Source organism: Pan troglodytes, chromosome 12 (assembly GCF_028858775.2).
Source record: "Pan troglodytes isolate AG18354 chromosome 12, NHGRI_mPanTro3-v2.0_pri, whole genome shotgun sequence".
NCBI lineage: Eukaryota > Metazoa > Chordata > Mammalia > Primates > Hominidae > Pan > Pan troglodytes.
In genome coordinates this window covers 72,612,234-72,631,884 of record NC_072410.2, presented here as the reverse complement: position 1 = coordinate 72,631,884, position 19,651 = coordinate 72,612,234, and the positions used below count along the sequence as shown (strand labels likewise).

Sequence of the window (19,651 nt, the reverse complement as noted above, 5' to 3'; positions counted from 1 at the left end):
ATTTTTTTTAGTAGAGATGGGGTTTCATCACGTTGGCCAGGTTGGTCTCGAACTCCTGACCTCATGATCTGCCCACCTCAGCCTCCCAGAATGCTGGGATTACAGGCGTGAGCTACTGTGCCCAGACACCAGAGTAATTCTTTAGGTTACTCACCTATAAAGTGAAGGTTCTGGGCTAGCTGATGAATGAGATTCACAGTAGTTTTCAGATGGTGTGATTTCAGTACTATTCACTCAGCCTATATATCTACAAACACTGCACTAGATACTGTGAAGAGATACACAATAGCTGACAAGACACAGGTTAAATGCTGAATGGGTTTATAATTTGGCAAATTGGGGGTCGGCAGTGAGTGAGGTAGAGAGTGGAGGTGCAGCAACAAAAAATGTTCTTTTATGAAAGATAATCTTTACTAACCCACTACACCTGCGATGTTCCTTTTAACTGCATATTCCTACAATACATATATACAACTCTATCCAACCACGGCTTTACAATCAGTCCTGGGAGATGATTTCTAAACAAGATTTGGGGAACAGTAGCAAATATGAGTAGGTAGAGAAATGAAATTTTAAAGTAAGAAGACTGGCTTATACGGCGACAAGGAGTTAGAGATGAGGAGTCAGACATGTTGAAATGAATGGAACTTATATTTAGATAGGCACATAAATGACATGTGCAATGTCATATGAAACAAAGCTGCTATAGGTCATGGAAGCCACGATCTTCAGGAAAGTAGCTAAAGAAATTGAGGTGGCAGTGGGAAGAGTAAATCAGGACCAGAGCGTATGTAAGAAAAATATGACAATGTCAAGTGGCAGGAAATTTGAAAATGCTTTGGGGTATCTACATTTTAAAACACATTTCTGGAAGTAATATTAGTTTCTTAAGCATCTATAGTGCCAGGAATGTTGCATGCATCATCTGTCATAATTTTTACAATCATCTTGCAAACTCAGATATACTTTCCTATTTTATGCATGCTTAAGCAGGTTAAGTGGCTTGATAAAGGTCTCTAGCTAGTAAATGAGAAAGCCAGGAAGAGATCACAAGTGTGCCCTGCAGCTAGTACCATGTCAAGTCTTACTCCCCAATTAATTTTGCAAATATGAAAAGTAATGACTTTAGCCTATGTGGCCCAACTTCAGGCCAGTCCCAACTGGGAACATTTTATAATAACTTCTTAGAAACTGCTACTGGCTCTTTCTCACTGGCTTAGTAGTGGATATTAATCTCTTTATTTTCCATATACAGGCATATGGCTTGCAGACATGGCATACTGTGTGCATAAAAAACTTCCTTAGAAAATACATCATCCAAGAAGCAGGAATTGCTGATTATTTCATTATTGCAGCAAACTCATGTTTCTACCATCCCAAGTCCGGGCTCTGTCTACAAGAGTAGAAAAAATCCACTAGATTTTTAATTCAACATCTATTCAAGTTTTGAGGCACATGCTATCTGAAACATCGTAATTTTTGAGTTTGAAACAGAGAATTTTTCTTTAGCAACTTTGACCCTGAAATGTCCTCCAATCTCAATGTCAGGAGGTTTGCTACAATGGTCTGGAGAGTGTAGTTTTTCATAAAAATATGTTCTATTTTTCAACACCAAATGAATATCTCTTTCCTGCATATTGCTCAAAATAGCCATTTCCTTCACATGGTTATGTTTTATTACTCATGTCATCAGATCTGGCAATGTGAGATTTATTTAGGGGGAACACTTCATCAATTACAAAACATAAAGCATGTGCTGTCTCTCGAGTTCAGTTACATCTTAAATAAGTTCTGAGCTGTTGGGAGAATTACAAAGAACACACTTTTCCTGAAAACCATTAAAATTGCATACTCATAGAATTTTAAAAAAAGGTTGCCTGAAGTTTTAATATTTTTATCCCAGGGAAGTGGATTTTTTCACTTCCTTTTTAGATTATGGCCCTGAGAATATATCACCCGAAAAGGAAGCATGAAAAACAAGACAACTTGAGAGCAACTCACAGAAATTAGCTGATTTCATGATATTTATGTGCTACTCACTTGCATTGTTTAAGTCTTTTCTTTTCTTTTTTTTTTTTTTTTTTTTTGAGACGGGGTCTCGTTCTGTCACCCAGGCTGGAGTGCCAGTGGCGTGATCTTGATTCACTGAAACCTCCGGCTCCCAGGTTCAAGCGATTCTCCTGCTTCAGCCCCCCAAGTAGCTGAGACTACAGGTGTGTGCCACCACACCCAGCTAATTTTTTTGCATTTTTAGTAGAGACGGGGTTTCACCATGTTAGTCAGGATGGTCTCGATCTCCTGACCTCATGATCCACCCAACTCGGGTTCCCAAAGTGTTGGGATTACAGGCGTGAGCCACTGCACCTGGCCCTGTTTACTTTTTTCATTGACTCTCCCTGCCTTAAGAGTAAAGCTCAAGTTTCCACCCTGTCCTGATTTATTTCCTTCTTTCCTTCCTTCCTTCCTCCCTCGCTCCCTCCCTTCCTTCCTTCTCCTTCCTTTTCTCTTTTCCCTTTCCTTCCTTTGTTCGTTCCCTTCCTCCCTCCCTTCCTTCCTTCCTTCCTTCCTCCCTCCCTCCCTTCCTCCGTTCTTTCCTTTGCTCCTTCTCTCCTTTTTTGAGACAGTGTCTCACTTTTTCTCCAAGGCTGGAGTGCAGTGGCACTCTCATGACTCACTGGAGACTTGACCTCCGTGGCTCAAGCAATCCTCCCAACTCAGCTCCTGAGTAGCTGGGACTACAGGTGCATGCCACCATGTCCTCCTAATTTTTATATTTTTTGTAGAGACAGGGTTTCCCAGCTTGGCCTTGAACTCCTGGGCTCAAGTTATCCTCCTGCCTTGGCCTCCCAAAGAGTGGGAATATAGATGGGAGCCATGGCAACTGCCTGAGCCCTACCCTGTTTTTGCAGGGCCCTGCATATTGTAGTCTCTGTCTCCTAAACAGGGGAAACTTCTATCCTAACACCTTTGCTCAAACTGTGCTTGCCACCTAGAATATCTTCCCACATGCACAGTTATGGGAAGCCTCCTTATACCTTAAGGGCCTTGCTCCAGTGGTAAATAAGCCCCCATTCCTATTATGTTGTGTTAGTTTTCTCTGGGCTAACATTCTGTCTTCAAGATCTTTGTGTTTAGATCCTTCGTATGTTTCAATGTGTCTTGGGCATAAGTACTGAGAGCACAGGTTAAATGCAAAGGTGAGAGAGGCTGTGGAGAAAAAATTAAAAAAAAAAACTTTTGGCATATTTAGAAGTCACTTTGCTTCTCTTACTGTCAATGCTCTTATTTCTGCCCTAGACATAACTGTAAGAAAATACTTACCAGTTGTTCAAAGATAGGTTGTTCAAAGTAAAACATTAAAATGTTGCTCTTTAAAATTCTTTTTGTGGTTATACTGAGGGAGCTTTTATAATCCTATAAATATAGAGAATTGGGTGCACATTTCTTCTTTAAAGACAGGTTTTTACCCACTCTTCCTAGGTATCTAACAAGGAGACATCAAGGCATTTTAAAACAAAAGACCCAGATTCTAAAATAATACTGTCTTTTTTTACACTCAAGATTCCAAACACAATTTGACTGACCTTCAACAGTCTTGTAAATAGGCATATCTAGTCTCACTCCCTATAGAGAGAAAATCAACAGCATAGTGTGTCCTACTGAATATTATATAAGTTGTGAGTATCAGCATTAAAACAAGGGAGTCTTACTCCTTAGGTGCTGCTACACATCATCTGGATAGGCAGTCTCTCAGCACACCACCTAGGCCTTATCTTCTGCACATTGCTCAGGGTAAGGCCGTGCCTGGCAGGTAGTCAGTATGCAACAAATGAGCCATCAAATATAACAATATAATGAAAGGCCATTAGGTGTCTCTAGAAATATCTGTCCTTAATCTTACATTTGTTTTTTCTCACTGTATGTCTAAACATTGCTAGTTTATCCCAGAAACCTAGTTTCTTCTTTTCTGACAGTGATTGTATTAGGTAAGATGGGATTGATAAAATAATCTTAGAATCTTAACATGTAATTAGGTGAACAATAAAACTATATAACCAAGGAAATGTGCTGGGTTCAAGCATAATCAAGATACAAAATTTGTCTTCATGGAGCTTGCAATGCTGTTAGTGAGTTTGATGGTCTGAATATTTGTGTTTTCCCCAAATTCATATGTTGAAACCTAATCCTCAATCTGATGCTATTAGGAGGTGAAGTCTTTGAGCAGTGATTAGGTGTTGAGGATGGAGGCTTCACGAATGGAATTAGTGCCTTTATAAGAGGCTGAACAAACCAGAGTTCTTCCTTTTCACCATGTGAGAGACAACACAGCTAAAAGACAGCTATCTGTGAAGCAGGAAGCAGGCCCTCACCAGATACCGAATGGGCTGCCACCTTGATCATGGACTTCTAGCCTCCAGCATTGTGAGAAATAAATGTATGTTGTTTAGAAGTCACCCAGTTTATACCATTTTGTTATAGCAGCCCTATTGGACTAACACAGTGAAGCAGTCACTACGGACTGAATTATGTCCCTGCCCAAATCCATATATATCAAAGCCCTAACTCCCAGTGAGTTTGTATTTGAAGATAGCATCTTTAGGAGGTAATTAAGATTAGATGAGGTCTTAAGCATGGGATCCTAATCCAACAGGACTGGTGGCCTTATAAGAAGAGGAAGAGGATGCACACACACATGCTGTCCATCCTACATGCAGGAACTAAGGAAAGGCCATGTGGACACACAGCAAGATAGTGGTTTCCTGCAAGTCAAGCAAAGAGGTCTCGGAATGAAACCTACTTTACTGGCATCTTGATCTTGGACTTCTTAGCCTCTGGAACTGTAAGAATAAATTTCTGTTCTTTAAATGCCCAGTCTGTGGTGACCCAAGCAGACTAAGTCAGCAGTAGGGCACATTGGGCTCTGAATTTAATATGCACAGGTTTCACCACTGGTTAACTATTTGACTAGAGGGACTTTCTTAGCCTTATCCTTAATAAGCCAAAAGGTCTTTTGAATGAACCTTATAAGAATATCTATCTACCTCAAAATATTATTGTGACATTTAAAGGAGAAAAATAAAATATAAAATGCCAGCTCCATGCCAAAATATAAAATAAAATAAAATACCCAGCTCCATGCCAAAAATGCTCAAAGATGCAAATGCAAGCAGGCATTTAAAATGTCTGGGTAACTATGTGTCAAGTGGGTAGTAGAGACAAAAGGACTGTAGAATTTTGGAGGAGAAAGAGGGTCTCTTTGGTTGGAAGAATCAAAGAACATTCAAGATAGACTTAATATTTATCTCAGCTTGACTAAAGGTTAGACAGGTTTCTTCCTGACTATAGGCCCATGACCTTCTTTTCCTTAGAGCCTTTACTTTAGAAAACTTGCAATTATAAATTCTTTCTCTGCCCCTTTTGAAATGTATCTAAACCTCCTTAAAAGCCTCTGGCCAGTTCTATGATCTAGGGAGTATCTCTCTCAAGGACCTGCGTGCCATACTTTTCAGATCTAATTATCAAGAAAGATAGTGCCCCCGTCTCCCAGTCTCTGTGGACACATAGGAGTCTATCATAAGTGAACAATTAGAAACTATAAAACACTTTATGTCATGCATATGTGAGAAAGTTTACTTTCTCCTCCTGTAAGGACAACAGGCAAACACAGGTGGCCTATGATTCTCCTACATCTGCTCTTAAAAACTGTCCAACACTTTGTTTCTTCAGAGTTGAGTTCAGTTTCTTTCCCCTATTGCAATAGCCTTGATTAAAGTCTTCCTTGCCTGTGAAACTTTGTCTAGCACATTTTTCTTTACTTTGACAGGAAACATTCATAGAGAATATACAACTTGAAATATGTTGTAAAGTATGGCTTAGATATTGGTTTGGCAATGTATAACTTAAAATGAAAAGCTGCATGCATTTTCATGTTAGCAGTAACTAGTTATGGCATGTCTCAATGCTTTACTCAAGAGTTTTCTTGAGATCTTTTTAATATATATTATTTCAACAGTTACTTAGCACAAAGTAAGTATTTTTTCAGGCTCAAAATCCTGCACTAACATTGTAAGCTCCCTATGGCACTAGAGTTTGTATATATACTTTCAGGCAGCCGAAGACATAGGTAAATCTTTGCAAATGGGGAGAGAAGGGGACAAAAAAGGGTTCCTGGCTCATAATTTTAAAGCACTACCCACAGTGGGACTGTTTTCTAAAGAACCCTTTAGTATGCAGCATATATACTAACATGTAAAGCACACCTTTTGCACTAATCAAATGCGAAGTTATATAAATTTAATATTCAATGACTTAAGAAAGTGGGATGCCAACACTCATCTTTATGACTAAAGTATAAAATTTTATGAATCAATGTAAAGAAGCCAGCATGCTTGGAAGGAATATTTGCTCAAACTCAGATTATGTTATTACACTATTAATCTTGGTGTGTTTTTTTAAAAATGTAACATCCTTCTAATCAAGCATGATTAGTTACAAATAGAATCCAAAGAAATATCTCAAATGACTATATATCTAAATTACCTTGCTTATTACTTATGGGATATTTTTCTTATCCATATCCAGGTTAATTACAATTTCAGAAATTATCTGTACAAATGAATAAAATTCAATTCTCTTAGCCAATGAGTTACTTTTTCCAGTGTAAAGTACAGTCATTTAGGCATTCACAAAATATGGAATTTAGAAATCTTTTAACATGATGAAGTTGAAAAAAGTAAACAAATATTACTTTGCCAATTCTCCACCAGTCAGAAGCTTGTCTATATACTAACTGTGTATTTGGAAAATATCAATGCACAAGGAAGAGAAATGCTATTTGTCTCATCCAAATGCATCATATAAAATGACCAAGTGCTGTTAAGTGCTAGAAATGTGTCTCAAAAGACTCTCAATGTCTGTATCATTTTGGGGTTGTTTGGAAGTTAAACCCTTTTAGTAAGAAGTATTGGAAGATAAATCTAGTTCTCAGCCCTTAATTCGCCATTCACTGGTGAGGCGTTCTTATTAGAGAGCATGTCTCCTGGTCTCACTAGTTCCTAATGAATGTATCTGGCCTTTCCTAGCAATATATAAATTCTGAGAAACTGGAAGACATGATTGCTCCCTACCCAATTCTGAAAAGAGTGAATATATCATTCTTTGTAACAGATGGAATGTATTAAAAATATATCAATATGTGTTTTTTTAAAAAAGAAAATATCTACCATTCAATTAGAAAAGTATTTTGGAGAATAATAAAAATGATAGATATGCTATTTCACTGTTACTAGCCAGCCATTATTGTTAGAAAGAATATGATTCTAAATATACTGAAAGTCTGGGGACATGTACAAGACAGGAAAAGCACCTTTATTCACTTGTAATAAATATTTTCCTGTTCATTCCCTACATAAACTAGAACAATTAATATTTTCCTCAGCTTTCCTGGAGAATGAGATATTTGACCTGAAACTTTCTCTATTGTGATACTGCTAGCATTAATTAAGTGGCAGTATTAAAGATTAATTGGAGACAAGAAGACTAGTTGGGAAATTGTTTTGTCATAAAGTAGAAAATAGTGCCATGATGGAAGGAATGGAAAGGAAATTCAATTTCAGAAATTTCACAAAGGAAATATGGTTAGATCATTGAGGTTGAATTTGCAGAATTTAGTAATATACACCAAGATTGCAATTTGAGAGCTAAAAGCTGTTTCAAGTTCAGTGTTCTATGGACTAAACTGTGTTCCCAGAAAATTCATAGGTTGAAACCCTAACCCCCAATGTGACTTATTTGAAGAGAGGAACTTTAGGAGGTAAAGTTCAATGGAATCATAAAGGTGGGGCCCTAATCCAATAACATTGGTGTCCTTATGAGAATAAAAAGAGACACCAGAGCTCTTTTTCCCTGTACACAGAGGAAAGGCCACTCAGAGAGGGCGGCTGTCTGCAAGCCAGTAAGAGAGCTGTCATCCAAAATTGAATGGATGGACACTTTAATCTTGGACTTTCCAGGCTCCCAAACTGTAGCATAATAAATTTCTGTTGTTTAAGCTACTCAGTCTGCAGTATTTTCTTTTATACACACACATAATACACACACACACACACACACACACACGCCCTCATATTTATATACTGTGTATACACATTATATATATATTTTGTTATATATACATGTATGTACACACACACATATATATAATCTTATTAAAATCTTATATATGTTATATTTGTCTCTATTAACTAAAATTTAAGTACCATGAGGGCAGGAATTTTAATCTATTGTGTTCACCACTGTTTCTACACTAAAAAGTCTAAAACAGTGCCTTTTCCAGTCCTAAGCAAAAAGAACAAAGCTGGAGGCATCATGCTACCTGATTTCAAAGAATACTACAGGGCTACAATAACCAAAGCACCATGGTACTGGTACAAAAACAGACACATGGACCAATAGAAGAGAACAGAGAGCCCAGAAATAAGGCTGCACACCTACAACCATCTGATCTTTAACAAAGCTAACAAAAATAAGCAAAGAGGAAACGACTCCCTATTCAATAAATGGTGCTGAGATAACTGACTAGCCATATGAAGAAGATTGAAACTGGACCGCTTCCTCACACCATACACAAAAATTAACTCAGGACAGATTAACAACTTAAATGTAAAACCCCAAACTACAAAAACCCTGGAAGACAACCTATGCAATACCATTCTCGACATAGGAACAGGCAAAGATTTCATGACAAAGACACCAAAAGCAATTGCAACAAATGCCAAATTTGACAAACAGGATCTAGTTAAACCAAAGAGCTTCTGCACAGCAAAAGAAATTATCAACAGAGTATACAGACAACCTACAGAATGGGAGAAAATTTTTGCAAACTATGCAGCTGACAAAGGTCTAATGTCCACCATCTATAAGGAATTTAAACACATTTACACACACACACACACACACACAAACCCAATTAAAAAGTGGGCAAAAGGACATGAACAGACAATTTTCAAAAGCAGACATACATGTAGCCAACAAGCATATTTTAAAACGCTCAGCATCATTGATCGTTAAAGAAATGTAAATCAAAACCACAATGAGATACCATCTCACACCAGCCAGAATGGCTATTATTAAAAAGTGGAAAAAAAAACCAAACAAACAGCAGGTGCTGGTGAGGCTGCAAACAGAAGAGAATGCTTATATACTGTTGGGGGGAGTGTAAATTAGTTCAACCATTGTGGAAAAAAGTGTGGCAATTCCTCAAAGACCTAAAAACATAACTACGATTCTACCCAGCAATCCCATTACTGAATATATACCCAAAGGAATATAAATCATTCTATTACAAAGACACATGCACACATATATTCATTGCAGCACTATCCTCAATAGCAAAGACATGGAATCAACCTAAGTGCCCATTATTGGTAGACTGGATAAAGAAATTGTGGTATATGTACATCATGGAATACTATGCAGCCATATAAAAGAATGAGATCATGTCCTCTGCAGGAACATGGATGGAGCTGGAGGCCATTATCCTTAGCAAACCAACACAGGAACAGAAAAACAAATATCACATGTTCTCACTTATAAGTGGGAGCTAAATAATGAGAACAAATGGACACATAGAGGGAAACAGCTGACACCGGGACCTAGTGGAGGGTGGAGGTTGGGAAGAGGTAGAGTATCAGGAAAAATAACTAATGGGTATTAGGCTTAATACCTGGGTGACAAAATAGTCTGTATAACCAACCCCCATGACACAAGTTTACCTCTATAACAAACCTGCACATGTACCCCTGAACTTAAAATAAAAGTTAAGGGAAAGAATAGTGCCTTTTTCATAGTAGGTGTTTTACAAATATATACTTAGTAAAGGAATGAAATAATGCCAATATTTGAATGTGGTTTTGTATATGACTCAAACCCATATAGATCTGTACCCTATTTCTATCATATTTCCATTCCTTTCTAAAAATGTATTTTCTATGTTGACTTACCTGAATACTGTTATTCTAAGGCCCACTTGGATAATTTATATATAGTTTCATAAATGAGTAGATTTTAGCAGAGGTGATTGGCCCATATTAGAATGTAATTCAAAACTTGAATTTATTATTTTAAATTGAATATAACAGCTTGGTTCTATGTGTCATAAGTAGAGTTAAAGTCATATACCTTTCTTATATTTCATTATTCCGTGTCATCACACAACAATGAAGGGTACATAATGCTAAAATGAGCACATTCATTGACTGTACATCTCAGGAAGAAATAAAAGAATATAACCTGATTATTTGAAGTTACAGAAGCTAGATATGGGGACGTTTAATAAAAAGTTTGAATAATTTCAAAACATATCTTTTTATCTTTGTGAGATTTTCTCTGGTATTTACATTTTCGTATCAGCATTTCTCATGATCTAGGAGTTCCTACTACTTGAATTAAACTATCATGTTTTCTAATTCTTACAAGCTAGATTTTTCCTTCCCTTACAGAGTCTCATTTCTCTACCCACTTACTGAAAAGGTAGTATTTTCTGTGTGTGTCTTAAAATGTTTTTAGATTGCAAAACAAACAAAAAACTCTCAAAAACATGCTGTTAACTTCTGCCAGCTGTTTAAGCAGATTATATAGGAATGTGAACAATAAAAAGCAAAATTCTGGAGCTATATTGCAATCCAGATAATATTCTTATCCTCAGAGGAAAAAACAATGACCTTCACTTAAATTCTGCTATATTATTGGCTATGATTTGAATAAGAAAGCTTAGTATGACAACTGCAAAACATATACTTGGAGAAAAATAGCCTAAAATATAAAACTAAGGACAATGTAGGAGCATGTGTGTTAATGCATAACAGACCCACAGACACAGTGGGTATCACAAGCCCTTTTAATCAAGACAGAAATATGCACATATATATCATGAACATCAATGAAAATTGTGGAACTCCTCCATGGTTCCAAATTATGTCCTGTCTCAAAATACATTTATGTACCTTATGGTAAAGTGATCTTTGAATAATGGGATCACTGACCATTACAGTTCACTGATGAATACTTCTAAGGAGGAAAGGAGAGAAAGCTAACTATAAGACTTAAACAGCACCTGCTGTCAGCTAAACAAATTAGCTGCCCTGAAATCACATGTACCCACAAGGAATGAATAGCACAACCTTTACCTAGGAGACTGCCTTCGGAGGAAAATGGGCAGAATAGAAATAGCCAGTATGATATGGCTTGGTTGTGTCCCTACCCAAAATCTCATCTTAAATTATAATCCCGGTAATCCTCATAATCCCCATGTGTCAAGGAAGAGACCAGGTGGAGGTAACTGAATCATGGGGGAGGTCTCCCCCATCTTGTTCTCATGATATTGCATGAGTTCTCACAAGATATGATGGTTTTATGTGTGTGGTAGTTTCTCCTGCATTCATTCTCCTTCCTGCTGCCTTGTGAAGAAGGTGCCTTGCTTCCCCTTTGCCTTTCACCATGATTGTAAGTTTCCTGAGGCCTCTCCAGCTATGCTGACTTGTGGGTCAATTAAAACTATTTCCTTTATAAATTACCCTGTCTCAAGCAGTGCTTTATAGCACTATGAAAACGGACTACTACAAGACTTCTAATTGTTATCCCAAATTTGTTCAGCTTTTGACAAATCTGTATACGCATTTGTCTTTGATTTTTAGCTGTTTGTTTGACTTTTTAACTTTTTAGCTATTAAATTTTATCATTTACTAGGCTAGAGCAGAAATGATAATACAGGTTTTACCTCATTTCTTAAGGTGTGATTAATTACGAACATGGCCAAAATTCTTGCAATTCCTCTCCTTGAATTTGGGCTGACCATGTGACTTGCTTAATCAGTGTGGCAAAAGCAATGTAACGTGAGTTCTGTACCTGAGCCTCAAGAGGCTTTGCAAAATTCCATTTTCACTCATGGGATTCTATGATTAAACCGGCCTTCTGGAGGATGGGGCATAAGCTGTTCTAACTAATTCATCTTAGATAGCCAGTCTCTAGCTAGCATGGCAAGCTGATCACCAACATATGAACTAGTCCAGTTGAGATCAGCTAAACCTAGCCCAGATCAAAAAACCACCTACTGAAGCCCAGTCCAAATGGCAGAACCACAGAATTATGAGCTAAATAAAAGGCTGCCATTTTAAGCAACTAAGTTTTAGAGGAGCTTGGAACACATCAAAAACTAAATGACACAAAAGGTTAGCTGAGAAACATTTTTTAAAGACAAAATGTATTTTAATCCAGCTTAAACAGAATATCTTTATTTTGGTTAAATTTAAATTAATAGATGAAATAGGTAATGATAACTATACAGGGCTAAAACATTTTATATATGGTTAGGTTTGAGTGTAAAATTTTTATCTCCTTTGTTCTTTTTTTTAAGTCAGTTTCTGGGCTTCTTTTTAGCAAAGCAAACAGTTATTTGGCTCTAATTACAATCAAAATTTATAAAAAAATATTTTTGAAGTCAAAGTAAAAAATCCAGAATATTGAAATATGGCTAATAACCAAAATCTTCCTCTCCTTCTAACACTACTTTAATATCTCACTAATATTTCTATTCCTTACTCCCTGGAATAAATTGAAATAGGATAACAAGATAAAATTATACCTGGCTTTTCATTCTGGGTTTTCTTCATTGATAAATAGAGGGTTATGAAGTCAGAAATATAAGACTATTTTCTCCTGAGATTTCATTAAAGATAAGATATTAGGGAGATTGAAGGCTATTGTGCTGGCTTACCACATCATATACTTCCAACCATCAGAAGTGAATGACAATGCAATAATGCAAAAGAACTCAGCTCTTATCAACCACAGAAGCATTTAGAATTTCTGTGACTGCTCTTTGAGTACAAACGATTATTACTAAACTTTGTCAAACTGGGAAGATTAAAAGATTTTTCAGGGTTGTGTAAGTGCAATACCATAAATACTCAACCAAGTAGAAACTGCTTCAGCAGGTTAAACTAATGTGGGGAAGACACTAGAAATATCAGAATTCAGAAACAGTGACTCCAATGCATTGTTTTTTTCATATTTCAGAATCTGCTAAAAGTTGAAAACCAGATTAATTGCGGCCATAGAAAAGCCTTCTCATCTGTCATTTGAATGTGAAAAGAAATTACTTGAAATGTAGTGGGCATTCTACATTTCAAGAAAGAAAGAAGGTCGATGAATGAAATAAGCAGAAAAAGGAACAGCTTAGAATATGATATGTAGAGATACCTGAGGATAAAGAAAGAGTGAGAGAGAATCTTTAGATAGTCTGGAAGGAGATTAGCAGAAAATATACATAAAAAATCACATCAGTTGACATCCCTCTACTCTGTGACATTGTGGTGGCGTCTAAGAAGGTCATCAGTGTTTCTCAGTACCTGGCATTCCTGCCCCTATGTAATGTCCTTCGCTTGCATGTGGGCTAGACTTACAGCAGCCAGGAGGAAGTGTCACTTCCAAGATTAGGTTATAAAAAGCCTGTGGCTCCTATCCTGGGCTTTCTCTCTCTCTCTCTCATCTGTCCTGGAAGAAAAGTAAATTGCCAGCTGTTGTGAGGAACCCCTGCACCCACATGTAAGATAATAAGGCATGCTAACAGCCATGTAAGTGAGCTTGAAAGTGAATGGCATCCTACACACACAGCTGAACCTTCCAGTGAGACTGCAGGACTGATCACCAGCTTAACTCCAGCCTCACAAGAGATACTGAGCCACAGGCACCCAGCTAAGTTTTTCTGGGATTCCTGACCCATAAAAACTGAAATAACATGTTTCTTATTCATAGCTGCCTAATTTGGGGATAATTTGTTATACAGGAACAGATAGCTAAATAACCACCTAAAATATAGAAAAGAATAGCTTTCTCCGTCCTTCCCTCCCTCTCTTCCTCCCTCCCTCCCTCGTTTCCTTCCTTCCTTCCTTCCCACCCTCCCTCCCTCCCTCCCTCCTCCCTTTCTTTCTTTTTGCCAAAAAAGCAAAACCAACAAACAAACTAAAATCTAGACAGTCTTTCTTTTAAAAGCAAAGAAAGGACGGGAGCGGTGGATCATGCCTGTAATCCCAGCACTTTTGGAGGCAGAGGTGGGTGAATCACAAGGTCAGGAATTGGAGACCAGCCTGGCCAGTGTGGTGAAACCTCGTCTCTACTAAAAATACAAAAATTAGCCAGTGTGGTGGCGGGTGCCTGTAGTCCCAGCCACTCAGGAGCCTGAGGCAGGAGAATTGCTTGAACCCAGGAGGCAGAGGTGGCAGTGAGCTGAGATTGCCCCACTGTACTCCAGCCTGAGCAACAAAGCAAGACTCCATCTCAAACAAACAAACAGACAAACAAAAACAAAGAAACTTCCCAGCACTTTGGGAGGCTGAGGTGGGTAGATCACCTGAGGTCAGGAGTTCAAGACCAGCCTGGTCAACATGGTGAAATCCCGTCTCTACTAAAAATACAAAAATCAGCTGGGCATGGTGGTGCACGCCTATGGTCCCAGCTACTCAGGAGGCTGAAGCAGGATAATCGCTTGAACCTGGGAGGCAGAGGTTGCAGTGAGCCGAGATCATGCCACTGCACTGCAGCTTGGACGACAGAGTGAGACTTGGTCTCATAAGTAACTAAATAAATAAGCAAAGAAACTGTGCAAGGAGAGGTAAGGCTCTTTCTGTGGATGTTCTCTATTTGGGCATTAGTTTGTCTGCTATATGCCTGCTACTTCCAAAGAAAAGCCTGTAGCTCTCCATACTCTGTTTATTCTCAACCTGACAAGCAGTCCAGACTGGTGCTAAAGAACAGAAGATACACATCGAGATCCCTTTGGAGGTAGGTTGTTGAGGGAAAGAGATAAGGTTTGATAGAATTAAAAGTGTGACTGGGAATTTAAAATGATGATATAATAAAGGCAAGAGATTCAATACAAGAAAAAATAAGTATGTTGAGTAGCTCATGGAAAAACAAAACTATAGAAAACAAATATGATTCAAATATAATGCAAAATAAAATGTCCTGATCTCTGAGCAACTGATAAGTGCAAGGGAATCCACTTGACCTGGATCCTAGAGGTGGAAAAATTCTCCTTTGAGTAGTCCAGGTAATATGATATTTAACTCATAAAAAAAGAAAGGTAATCTTAACATACAACTGAGATTAGTATTGGATAATATTTACACAGTAATGGTAATCTAAATGGTCTTCATTGTTTTCCGCTTTAGAATCCTCATAATCCAAATAAAATATGGGAGATTTAGTTGTGGTTGGTTGTCAGACAGAATGTTAAAGTTAACATCCCTGGAAATATAATGAGATCATGAGATGAGGAAAAGAAGAGGGAAGCTAGAGGAATGGGGAGGAGCATAAAAAATATCTTTAGCTTACTAATGTGGATACTTAAGAGATAAGAGATATTCTTGTAAATTAATGGAACAAGAAATTAGATGCAACTATATTACTTAAAGCAACAAAATTTATATATAATTTATATATAGTTTTATCTAATATATATCAAGTATTATATATATAATATTTTATACACATACACACATATTTCACAGGAGAGAAAAAAGCAAAAGAAAGGATTAAAGCCTGAGCTAATCCTCAATTTTCATATCCAGGATTGTATAAGTATTGTATAAAAGGAATAAATAAACAAATGGAACATAAGCATATTATTTGGAGATATGGAGCTAATTACCAAAAAGAATTATTAAAAGACATTTACTCTGGGGAATAAGACTGGGAGTGATTAGGGGATAAATATGGTATCGTTGCTTTTTTATATACCATCTTCTAAACTATATTGATTTGTTTTTATGTGCTTGTGTTATATTAATGAAAACAATGTAACAACTATTCCCACTTACATATGTACAACAAAGCAAAAAAGTGAATTCTGGGAGTAATCTGTTACTAGTTTCAGGAATAGTTTTAAAAAGGAAGGTATGACTGATATTTGCAATTTGAGTCACCATCCATTTAAATATATTGTATTTTCTTTTTTTTTTCTATTTCCTTTTGCTTTTTTTTAATTACACTTTAAGTTCTAGGGTACATGTGCACAACATGCAGGTTTGTTACATATGTAAACATGTGCCATGTTGGTGTGCTGCACCCATTAACTCGTCATTTACATTAGGTATATCTCCTAATGCTATCCCTCCTCCCTCCTGTATTGATAGGACGTATCTCAAAATAATAAGAGCTATCTATGACAAACCCACAGCCAATATTAATATATTGTATTTTCAAATAAGTCACACAGCAAGAATAAATTCCTTTGACATTTCCTAGGCTTTATCAAGATTTGTCTGTTGTGAGGAATTCATTCCACTACCCAAACTTCATTTAAGTCTTTGCATCCAATTAGTGTTATCCCAACATGTCCCTCTAATCTCTTCTTTTGCTTCTCTAGTTCTTTGTACTTCATTCCCATTTTTATTTGCCTATAAAAAATATCATAGTTTTTACATGCTTAAACTCTGCAATGAGTGTCTTTTAAAAATGTTATACATTTTCCCTATTTCAATCTGGTTTTCTAGATGTCTAAATATCAACCTTATGCACAGCTTGTCTTGTAGCCCTGTCAAGAGTCACTGGTGCAAACTGGTTCTGTAATCATTAGGCTTCCTAGAGATTTTCGCCTGTTTCTTCCATTCCCCCTAACTGGCTGAAGACATCAAAAAATCAGACAAACTGAAAATGTGAATTCCCGACTCTTCGAAATGGGCAAGCTACTTGCAAAATTGTGAAGTAAGTTTTAGCAATTTGTCTGTGGCTCACCACAGACAGCAAGGAAAAGGTCAACTCCTATGAAGACAATAAGAGATGATTTCCTGTAAAGAATTTAAAAACAATAATAAAGGTGACTGGAAGTCAGACTGCTTTTTATTATTAGAGTGTGTCAACAAGTCTAAACAATGTCAGTGATAAAATATTCCTCTTGAGAGGGGACCATTAACACTGCCCCTCCTCCACCTTGGTACGGCACTATAACCCAAAATGATGAGACTCTAGTAAACCTCTGGAACAGGGTTTTACACATGTTAATCTGTAACCTGGTAGGCAAAATTATGCCACTTTGTGCCCGTCTCTTTTCCTTTTAGGGACAACTACTGGTGCCTCCTTCCTAGTCTTATGAGAAGAATGTCAGTAGCATAAATTGAAATGGGAATTTTGCTTCCTGCATATCGCATCCACCCCTTTTTCTTAAATAAATATGCACATGCTTTTTAAAAAACCAAACAACTGTAATTTCAAAATGTCTTTATACTGCACAAAAAGGAAGTTAATTCTTTTATCATCTTGTTATATATACCATCTTTATTCTCTGCAAATATTGATTAATCTAGGAAAATTGAGGACTGATACGGTTTGGCTGTGTCCCCACCCAAATCTCATCTTGAATTGTATTTCCCATAATCCCCATGTGCCATGGGAGGGACCCAGTGGGAGGTAACTGAATCAGGGAGCTGGTTTCCCCCATGCTATTCTCATGATGGTAAGTTCTCATGAGATAAGGGGCTTCCCCCTTCTCTCATTATTCTCCTTTCTGCCACCATGTGAAGAAGCATGTGTTTGCTTCCTCTTCCGCCATGATTGTAAGTTTCCTGAGGCCTCCCCAGCCCTGCAGAACTGTGAGCCAATTAAACCTCTTTCCTTATAAATTATCCAGTCTTGGGCCTGTCCTTATAGCAGCGTGAGAATGGACTAATACAAGGACTGAGCAATACACAACACTTATCTTAGCATCATTTTATGCATTCTGTGTTCATTATTTATTCAAAAACCACTTACTAAGTGTCCTTTTTGTATCAAACACTGCATTAGGTGCTGAGCATACACACATTAATAAGACAAAGGTCTTGACTTTAAGATGCTTGTCAAAAAAAAAACTTAAGGTTATAATCTCTAACAGGTAGATCATTATCTATCTATCTATTTAAATGAATCTCTATTCATCTATCTTTTCCAAAGTGCTATGAAAACAGGAAACAGGTTCTGCTTGGGGTTGTTCAGGAAATCATAAAGTGAAATGCAAAGTCTAAAATCCTCCTGGCCATTAACACTAACAAAGCTTTAGTATTTTTCAAATGGAGAAGTGTATTATTAACTAGATCACAGGTACAGTCGCAAAACAAGAAAAGGAGGAAATAGGAACACTGCTGGCAGATGAGTCAGTATATCAGAAAGTGGGAAGTTGCATTTTGAGTTTAGGCAATGTGAACAGTTTACTAATAGCATACCAAATACAAATTTCAGACTAGATTCTTTATACATGTGTTTTTTTACTTTTCTGAATCAAATTCCCAAACAATGTAGAATGGAAGACCACACTGACAAAGTTATATAAGATAATTGAGCCATTACATAAAAATGGAAAACTCCAGTCACAAAAATGTCTGAAACTACAGTGAAAATTCTCTTTTTGGACAGTGGAAAGCCCTCAGTTCAGAACAGAACAAGTTGGGCACTTAACTTTCCTGCAGTGTCTTATCTTCTATCTTGTAACAGATTGCCATGTAGACCCTGTCTAGAATCATTACCAACTGCTAGTTAATGCTGTGCACGGAAAAGTCAGACTTGGTAATGTCACCACAGAATTTGAAAGGATATTAATGGGTCCTTTTCATTTCTGAAAAAATAGAGATTAGAACCAGAGAACTTCCCTTCAAGGACAATTTCTTTTGGAAGAAACTTATATTCCCTTTGGATCCATGAACACAAGTACCTACATCATTTTCTAGCTGTGGACTCACTCTTTCAAAACATACTCAGGGACAGCTGATGCAAAGGTAAGCTTGGAGGTGTAGAAAATATAAAAATCAGTTTCTCTCAAGTGTGTTCCAGGGCCAAATTTTTACTGCTGAATTTTAAATGCTGGTCTATGTTTAAGGAAGATCTCATAACAGCTAGCATAGCATGGCACAACACATAGAGACTCCTCACTTGGTTCATTCTCCAATATTTTGGAGAATCTATAGTTGAATATATTTGTTACTTGGTCCTGGGGTAATGTGGGCCAAATGGAGAACCATTTCTCTTATTTGAGATTTGGGTCATCATGTGTGAATCTGTAGTGTCTAGAATAAGGCCTAGCATATGGAAGGAAGAATGAAAAAAAAGGGAGAAAGAAGAGAAGAAAAAAGGCAATAGCACAGTGGGGATGAGGATACTAAGGAAGAACAAATGAGCACCTGCTATGTGCCAGATGCTATGCCATGAGCTTTATTTGTGCAAGTTTATTTGATACTCTCAAAGAATGTGGCAAAACAAACATGATTTTAAAGTTCTCATTGTTATTGCTTCATACTTTACTCCATGTCACAGTTAAACATTGATGTTCAGAATTATAACAGTCTTGGAGTTTTCTCAATAGCATAGAATTTATTCCATGTAAAGATGAAGATAAAAAAATGTAGCTTCCCCCATATGCCTCTAGGATACTCTGTATGTCCTGCTGAAGTAGAAAAGTCCAAGAAGGGAGCTAAGGGGGCCGAGGCTACCAACTACTCTATTAAATCTACAGACTTGATGGTAATGTCTATTTTAGAAGAAGCTTTCCGCAAATGCAACTTAGATTTTAAAGACATCAGCAAGAGAATGTGGGTAATTCCAGAGTGAGGGTAGTGTCTAGCACATT

At 37.2% G+C, this 19,651-nt stretch overlaps 1 protein-coding gene across 32 annotated transcripts in view; it reads right to left on the bottom strand.

Annotated features, from left to right (window-relative positions):
• Positions 1-19,651, bottom strand: part of NRXN1 (neurexin 1) — a 1,116,221-nt gene that overhangs the window by 105,766 nt on the left and 990,804 nt on the right. The window lies entirely within an intron of this gene.